The following is a 9,966-nucleotide window of genomic DNA, read 5'->3' as shown; positions in this document are numbered from 1 at the left end:
GCATGGGAGAAAATGGATGCTAAAATTAGTGCTTCCGAGATGTCCTCAGCAAAAATTAAATTTCCATATGAAACCATTATTATATACATGGAATATACATCCCATGCATGACTTCCTAAAGTTTAAAACATTTGCCTCTTTTATGTACTTGACCTTTTGAAGGGAAGCATGTCTGTATCTTGTCAAGGTTTTGGGAAGATGAATGTTTTCACTTCTATGAGTTCTGAAACAAGTCACAACATTTAAAAGTTACCATCTTCTACTGTGATTTATCTGAAAACCATTTTGTTAAAGAGTGTCAGCTAACCAGAAATGAGGGCATTGCTACTCCTGAAGATCCTTACATGTTTTCTATGACTTGGGTTAACGACAAACAGCCAGAGGCATCAGGTTTTCTAATGGTGGCAACAGTTCAGGTCCTGATTTAAAATCCATGAAAGAGGGGATGTGGTAGTATGTTCTGGGTGATAGTGAAAATCTTGTCTTACAAACAATTGCTTAGAGATTTAGAATTAGGTGACCCACAGTTGTACAATTTCATACTGAACAATAAATGGGATGGAGGAACTTGGCACCATGTACTCTTTAGTCTCTATTTTCTTGTTTATTTGTTTTACAAGTTAACATCATTCTTATTTTACATTCAAGAAAACTATTGCAGAAACGTTGCTGTGCTTGTCCATATAAAATAAATAATATCAGTGCTGGAATTTGAAGTCAATCTAATTTCCTGTCTCATGTTGGAACCCCCAAGCAGCACTACCTTCCTGCTGCTCTCTATTAACTACCTAGTTAGTTGATCCTAGGAGAGGTGTTCTGGGGACACTAGCTCACCATTGTAATCACAATAGCACTCAACCAAGTTGCATCTCAAATAAATCCTTATTTGTTTAAGCTCCCTGTGCATAGGCTGTCAACCTCTTGCTCCAGGAAAAAAAATCCTTCCTCTCCCCCTCCCGCCTATTCTTTCTTCCTTTTCTCCTTGCCTCCTTCCTTCCTTGTTCTTCTCTTCTGTCTACAATAATCAATTTTCTCTGACAGGACCATAACAAGACTAAAATAGAGCAAAAATTAGCTCACTAAATTTTTAAGTAATAAAAAAGAAACAAAAGCTTACTTCCAAAATGTTATCATAGTTAGAAGATAATATTGATCATACTTCCCTTATCACCTCAAATAAAATCATTTTATTCCCTTACTGGAACAGAAACTTCTCAAATACATTACCCAGAAGAAAAGGGCTACAACTGGACTGGTGTGGATCTCTTCTGAAAAACGCCTTTACGACAGAGTTTGGTGGCAGAAATACACTAATGTAAAGCTTCAGGTATACGTGTGTGCATGTGTGCACATTTATGTGTGTCTGTGCCTGCGTGTATTTAGACCATGAGAAAATATTCCTTGACATGATGTTTTGTAATTATAATTCCAAACATGAAAGAATATTGCTGGTATCTTGCTGGTCATTTTGGTCAGAGAGTTAAAGAAAGATGACCAGGAGGGAAAGCAGGATCTCCTACCCCTTGGAAGCACCAGATCCACCGGGAAAGTTCATTTGAAAGAAGTACAGTAGGAAACCTGGTATGATCAGGGCTCCATTTGGAAAATCTCCCCATAGGTATAGTCCTGGCCCTCTGAAACCATTTATCTGGCCAGGAGAAGCTACCGCTCATCGTAAAGCCAGGGGTAGGAAGAGATGGAGGTTTATTAGACTAGGTAGTATCCTCCTTCTCTAAGGGAATTCTAGAAAAAGGATGTGAATGTAGAATTTTCAACCTTTTCAAAACATTATTCTTTCATATTTTTCTTTAAAACAAAAGTGTTTAGTTGTATTTGTTTATGTTTGCTTTACATTGGAAAATAGTTCAGAAACTTTAAAAAAACTTGGTTTTTAAAAACAGAAACCTTATGGCAAGCTACCTATCTTGAAACACTTAAGTTTTAGGACCATTTACACTAAAAAAAGAGACCAGAGAGATGTAGGATTTTTGCTTATTTTTAAATCACTTTTCCCACTCTTTCCCCCATGTATATATATTTATACAGAGAGAAAGATTGGTGTCTATCTATATATAATAAAATAAATGTATTTAACAAAATAAATATATATAGAGATAAATCTATTGCCATATAAAAATGCCATAAAACACATAATATATATGAGAAATAAATGCCTAAATACACACATTTAGTTTGGATGTATTTCTTTTTTTTTTTTTTTTTTTCTTTTTGCGATACGCGTGCTTCTCACTGTTGTGGTCTCTCCCGTTGCGGAGCACAGGCTCCGGTCGTGCAGGCTCAGCGGCCATGGCTCACGGGCCTAGCCGCTACGCGGCATGTGGGATTTTTCCGGACCAGGGCACAAACCCGTGTCCCCTGCATCGGCAGGCAGACTCTCAACCACTGCGCCACCAGGGAAGCCCTGGATGTATTTCTTAACCAAACCAAGACATACCTGTAGGTTTGGGATAATGAGGATGTTTGGTGCAGGTATCTTTGCGGGAGGACACAGGGTACTCTTGGGATTAGAGTTTGTATCTAAAGTTGGTGCTAAGTTTTCCATCTACAATCAGGGTTGGAGGGTAGGTGTCAAGCCACAGAGGTGTGTGAGGATTGGGTTAGGTGGTATTAGATTTGATGTTGATTTGCAAAAGGAAGCCACATAGAAGTGAACTGAAGGGGTTGGAGGCCAGGCTTCCTTTAAAGCTGTGCTGTTTCCTGCCCACCTTCCTCCAAATGCTTCTCTCCTGGGAAGTCCCGGTCCAGTGCCAGGTCCTGTCCTTTGGCCAGACATTTGGTCTAGTTGGGTGGCTCATGTGTCTCTTCTGTCTGCTTTTCCCTTGGCTCTGGGTAACCTCCACCCCTAGTGTTCATGGAAGTAGCCCAACATGGTCCCTTTCTTTTTGTGTTTTCTACTTGACTTCTGATAACAAGCACATTTACTTCATGTCTTTGCCTATCATGTACTATGTGATTCTTGATTAAACACTGTGAGTGAGATGGATTATTTTCCTCCTTTAACAGAGAAGAAATTAAGGCTTAGAAAACCTAGGGTATTAGAAAAGGTAGAAGGCACATACTTGGCATTTTATAAGTAAATATATATTTACACACACACACATATATATATATATTATAGTCAGAGGAAGGAAAGAAGGAAGGGAGGGAGGGAGAGAGGGAGGAAGGATGGAATTATAAATGATACCAGGTATTTGAGACCGGTATCTATCATTGTTCAGTTGTACCCATAGCCCAGTGATTTCCTACATCACCTTGCTAGCTAGTGCTCAGGGAGACTTGAAGCAGATTGGTCCCCTATTATCTAAAATATCACCATTTATAACACACACATGTGTAATGCATATAGGAAATGCAGAGAGTTAAATATAATATTTAGAAACATTAAACTGATGTATGAATGGAGAGTGGAAAATTGAGATTAAACTATAAAAGGAAATTTTAAATATTGCTATATTATTATCTACTTTAGGAGTCTTTAAAAATTCGTTGGAGGAGCCCTGAGAAGTCTATCCACATTACAGTAAATTCCACTTCGATTGTGATGGGGATTAGTGTGAATCAAAACCAAGCCCTCATCCCATGTGGAGTGGCAAACTCTCACTGCAGCCTCATTTCCACTAATCTGGGGCTGCTGAGTGATCTTTGATCACACCAAGTATTACAGATGAAAAAGTACTCTTTTCAAATCCCCAACGTGTTTCCAACTGTCAATAAAATCCTTTTTAAGTGTCAGAAGCAATTGCTCTGGTTTACACTTATACTGCTAACCATGGAAGCACATTTCAGTACTTGTAAAGCAAAACAACAACCAAGTGGCATAACTGCGGCCAGAATTCTGACAGACACACTCACCCTCAGCTTTAAAGGCATTAGGAATTCATTTCTAAAAAATGCCATTTATGTTAACTGCACTTTAAAGATTAGATATTTCACTCAGAAATACCTTATCTGGGAGGCAAAACAATCCCCCACTCCAACCCTTGAATTAAACAAACAAATCACACAGGTGACATGTCTAGCCAGATGTTTAAATTCTCAAAGAAAAGGAACCATCCCTAGTTCCCGAGAACATGCGATACAAATTTTAATATTTGGAAACACATGAACAAAGGGTGTCTTCTTACATTTTAAAGATGATCTCAATGAAATTGTATTCTTCTCCATAAATTATACAAGAGAATGGTTTGCAGTAATTGACGTAATAAAGTGGCTGGTAGAAAGAAGCACAATTCCCTTAACTGGATAAAATAAGCAATTACTCCAGCTATCAGAAACCCCGTCAATAGGAAAGTTGTCTGTGTCAGAACAGGGTCTGTAAACCCTGTATCATTTAAGCATCAGAGGCCTTGGCCTTATTATCTTTCTAGGATGTGCCTGTTTAATAAGCTTCTCCAGCAAATGAAGGGGGAATGTTTCTGGCAAAAGGAAAAATGGTGATAAACTATGTCTGGATGATTAATTCACGGAAACCCTGCATCACACAGCGAGGACATATGCCCATCTTCTCTGTTGTCTCTTTGGAGATTTTCCTACTAAACGTATGTGCATATTTTTCATGGCCACTGGTATTTGAATTGCAGCCTGCCACCATGCAGAACATGAAACACTTCAAACTGCATAATGCCGACTAAATTATCAGGTCTGCAGTGGCCGGAGGTAGCAACAGCCATAATAATGAGTGTGCTTAAGTGGTTTATGTGAGTCTCCCCAGCCCCGTAACTTTAATGCTCAGACTTATCAGGTTGGTTTTCTCCCCTCCTTTCCAGGCTAGAGATTGTCTCAACATCACTGGCCATTTTGTGCTTGGGAAATGCAATGGCCTGCCACTGTGGATGACTATGAAGGCCAGTTGCTAATCATGGTTTAATCACACAAAACAGTCATGTGGCACCTTTACATCTGCTGGTATTCCATCTTGTTTAAATAGAGATAATGATTGATGCACATTCATGGTTGGAGCTTAGGTGGCCTTAACTCATCCACCTGTATGTCTAAAACTGGTTCACCAACCTTCAATGATTTCTCACAATTTGAAATATTTTGCATGAATCACTCACTGAAAAAAAATGAAAAAACACAAGTGAACATACACATTTACTACTTTAGTAATTAAAAGGGTCTTTTAAAAACCCATGGCTATTCTAGTCTTGCTGCATGGCTGTCCCAATTTACACACTTTTCAGGGTGAGATTGAGAAAAAGTAGTTCAACATCGTGAGGGTAACAGTGTTTGTTCTGTGTATCACAACTCTATGTGACCACCCTGTGCCCAGCCTGGATGAAATAACCAGTTTACAGTTATCATAATTCTCTCAATAAGCTAACAACCACAAAAGTACCACTGTGTGGCCAGTGTCTGAACAAAGAGCTTCCGCCTGTAAGGAAAAGACCTGGACCTAAGGAAGGTCAGCTGCGGACTGAACAGGATAGGTGGGGTGTTAGCACCTCCCTGTAGGGGATTTGTGGAGTTTTGTTTTCTTTTATGTTTTCACCTAATGCTCTTTTGTGAATCACACTCTCTCGCATCTCAGTCTGTGGTTTGGAGAAGGTAAATCCAGCCAACACCTCAAGAGGGAGGAACAAGGCTGGGACTTAGCTAAGGACTCCCCTCATGTCCCAGTCACAGTGACTGGTCAGAGGGGCCATGTGACAATGCTGGGTCAATGGCTCTGAAACCCAGCAATTCTATTCGGGGAAGAGGTGCACCTTTCCATTGGGGCTGGCCAAGATGACAGAAGGTGAGCCTGGAGCAAAGGGATCCTCCTTTGCCTCCAAGTGTGAAGATCACACTTGTGTGTAAGCCAACTAGAGGCAAACAGACCCAGGAGAAGAAGGGAGCAAGAACATTAGCAGATGACTCGTTTATTTGTGCCTTTAGGTGTCTGCATCCCAGATCCTCTATCTGCATGATAAGTGCACTTGCTTCTTGCTTTAACCGGTTGGAGGTGATCTTCTGACTTGACCTAGGATCATCCTGACTACTGTAGTCCTTTCCCCTTTATCTGAATCCCCTGGGAACCAGTGCTTGCAGAGGGATCTCAGGCAAGAAGAAACTCCTCCCTGACCTATAAAGACCTTGAATGCCAAATGGAAGCCTTTGATAAGCTAGACAGATGTGAGAAATTTTTTCAATAACGTATCAGATATTTACCAAACTTGTAGATTTTCCACCAAAAGTTAAACTTTGCTGCCTTTCATCCTCTTCTCCTCACATGACCTGGTTAAGGATCCTAAAGCAGTGGTGTTTACGTTTATTCACGGGTTATCAAAATACCACAGCACATCCCTGTTGAGGAGGTGTGGCGGGGGCGTAGAACATTCCAGAGACTTTGTGCTACCGAAACACAAGAGGCTTCAGCTTTCTTGCTTTGCCCCATGCAGCGAGGGACACGTCAACAGGAAGCAGTCCCTTCATCCTGGTCGCTGCGGCTTGAGAGTTAATATAAGACTTTCCATCAGAGGAGACCTGCCCTCAGGGTCTGGCCACAGCACAGCGCGGTCAAGGTGAGTGATGTGACCAGCAAAAAGAAGACTTCCCAACTTCACTTTACTAATGCTCATAATCAGGATTTGCCAAATGGAAGAGGCAGTGAGGGAGAACAGACAGGCCGTGGGGACACTGAGGGCCTCCAACCACCCACCACGTCCCAGAAATCACTTTGCTCCTCTGCTATTTCTGCATCCCTTGGAAATGATGGCAGTGGTGCTTTTGTGGTTGTTAGTTTATTGAGAGAATTATGATAACTGTAAACTGGTTATTTCATCCAGGCTGGGCACAGGGTGGTCACATAAAGTTGTGATACACAAAACAAACACTGTTACCCTCACGAGGTTGAGCTACTTTTTCTCAATCCCACACTGAAAAGTGTGTAAATTGGGACAGCCATGCAGCAAGACTAGAATAACACCAGGTTTTTAAAAGACTCTTTTAATTACTAAAGTAGTAAATGTGTATGTTCACTTTTTTGGTAGTTTTTCATTTTCTTCAACAAATGATTCATGCAAAATATCTCAAATTGCAAGAAATCATTGAAGGTCGGTGCACCAATTTTAGACACACAGGTGAATGATTTAAAGTCACCTAAGCTCCAGCCGTGAATGCGTATCAGTCATTGTCTCTATTTAAACAAGATGAAATAACAGCAGATGAATAGGTGCCACACAACTGTTTTGAGTGATTAAACCGTGATTATCAACTGGTCTTCATGGTCACTCACAGTGACAGGCCATTGCATTTCCCTCATCATCTGGGTTTGCCTGGAAAAGTGAATAAGGGCCATTCAGCCAACCGTTTAGCTAATTAATCCCTCTGAGTTCTAACCCAAGGGCTCCACCCTTCCCTCTCACTCATGCTAGAATTCTCTAAGAGGTTTCTTCTTAGTGAACAACCACACAGGAAAGCATCTCTTATTCACTCACCCCAAGCCCCATTTGTGGTCCTGCCTCTTCCACAACCTCCAATCCCTAAATCTCTGGTCTTTTTCTACCCATTCCTCTGCAAACTTCAAGTGGTTTCTATGTGGCAGTTCATAATCAGGTGTTGTTGGAAAAGCAGGGTGGAATATTTGCTTCTTGTCTTTTTCATGTTAGTGTTTTCTTTTGAATAGGTAATATATGAACATTTTTCAAAAAATCCAATGGTTCTGGAGAGTAGGCAGTTAAGATGCAATCTCCTGCCCACACATCATGGAACCACCAAGCGCTTTCTTCTACAGATGTATATCTTCCATTGCTAGTCTTAAGTCTGAAAATATCTTTAAAGCTGACTCCCAGAAGTGGAACTGCTGGATAAAAGGGCCCGAGTGTTTAGATACATGCACCCCAATATTCACAGCAGCACTATTCACAATAGTCAAGACATGGAAACAACCTAAATGTCCATTGCCCGATGAAAGGATAAAGAAGATGTAGTATATATCAATATATAAACAATGGAATATTACTCAGTCATAAAAATAATGAAATAATGTCATTTTCAGTAACATAGATGGACTTAGAGATTATCATACTAAGTGAAGTAAGTCAGACAGAGAAAGAAATATCATATTATATCACTTATACGTGAAATCTAAAAGAAGGATACAAATGACCTTATTTACAAAACAGAAATAGACTCACAGACATGGTAAACAAACTTATGGTTACCAAAGTGTGGGAGGGATAAATTAGGAGTTTGGGGTTAAAATATACAGACTACTATATATAAAATAGATAACCTACAAGGACCTACTGTATAGCACAGGGAACTATATAAAATATCTTGTAATAACTTATAATGGAAGAGAATGTTAAAAAATAATATATATATATATATATACATATATATAAAACTGAATCATTTTACTGTACAATTGAAACTAACACAACATTGCAAATCCACTATATTTCAATAAAGCATTTTAAAATAAAGAAGTTAGGGTACATGTGGACAAATTACCTTCTACATATTATATCAACTGATACTTAAATGTGTAAGGGTGGATGTCTCTCCACATTCACCAAGAAAATGTTTTCAAACTTTTAAATCTTTGCTGATCTGATCATGTGAGAAGAGATATTTTAATTTCATTTTCCATTTATTTTTAATGAATAATTTGACTATGTTTCACATATTTTTAAATATTCATGTTTCTTTTTCTAAAACTTTTTACATTCTTTGATATGTTTTTCACTGTGTTAGTCTTTGTACTACTGATATATGGAATTTTCTTTTATTTTATCCCTTTGGATATTAGTTATGAATTTTTTCCCCCATTTGTCACTTGGCTTCTGACTTTGTTGATCGTGTTTTTAAACTACTCATATTTGATTTAATATAGTAAAATTTATCACTTCTTATCTTTGATGGTTTCTGAGTTTTTTCTCACATTTAGAAAAGCTTTTCCTATTCTGAGACAATATTTTAAAAATCTACTGTGTTCTAGTATTCCTATGGTTTCAGATTATTTTTAAAATATGTATGTTTTACATATTTGGATGTGATATTGGTGAAGGAGATAAGGTAGGAATCCCACTGTAGTTTTTAGGTTTGTCTATTCAGACAACACAACATTTACTGAATAATTATATTTTCTCCCATTAACTTATTTTTTTTTAACATCTTTACTGAAGTATAATTGCTTTACAAAGGTGTGTTAGTTTCTGCTGTATAACAAAGTGAATCAGCTATACATATACATATATCCCCATGTCTCCTCCCTCTTGCATCTCACTCCCACCCTCCGTATCCCACCCCTCTAGGTGGACACAAAGCACTTTGCTGATCTCCCTGTACTATACGGCCACTTCCCACTAGCTATCTATTTTACATTGGGTAGTATATATATATGTCCATGCCACTCTCTCACTTTGTCCCAGCTTACCCTTCCCCTTCCCGGTGTCCTCAAGTCCATTCTCTACGTCTGCATCTTTATTCCTGTCCTGCCCCTAGGTTCTTCAGCACCTTTTTTTTTTTTTAGATTCCATATATATGTGTTAGCATACGGTATTTTTTTTCTCATTCTGAGTTACTTCACTCTGTGTGACAGACTCTAGGTCCATCCACCTCAATACAAATAACTCAATTTCATTTCTTTTTATGGCTGAGCAATATTCCATTGTATATATGTGCCACATCTTCTTTATCCATTCATCTGTCGATGGACACTTAGGTTGTTTCCATGTCCTGGCTATTGTAAATAGAGTTGCAATGAACATTGTGGTACATGACTTTTTGAATTATGGTTTTCTCAGGGTATATGCCCAGTAGTGGGATTGCTGGGTCATATGGTAGTTCTATTTTTAGTTTTTTAAGGAACCTTCATACTCTTCTCCATCGTGGTTGTATCAACTTACATTCCCACCAACAGTGCAAGAGGGTTCCCTTTTGTCCACACCCTCTCCAGCATTTATTGTTTCTAGATTTTTTGATGATGGCCATTCTGAATTGTTTGAGGTGATACCTCAT

This window comes from Phocoena sinus, chromosome 3 (assembly GCF_008692025.1).
Source record: "Phocoena sinus isolate mPhoSin1 chromosome 3, mPhoSin1.pri, whole genome shotgun sequence".
Classification (NCBI taxonomy): Eukaryota; Metazoa; Chordata; class Mammalia; order Artiodactyla; family Phocoenidae; genus Phocoena; species Phocoena sinus.
The sequence above is the reverse complement of the archived record's forward strand: the minus strand, read 5'-3'. Positions refer to the sequence as shown.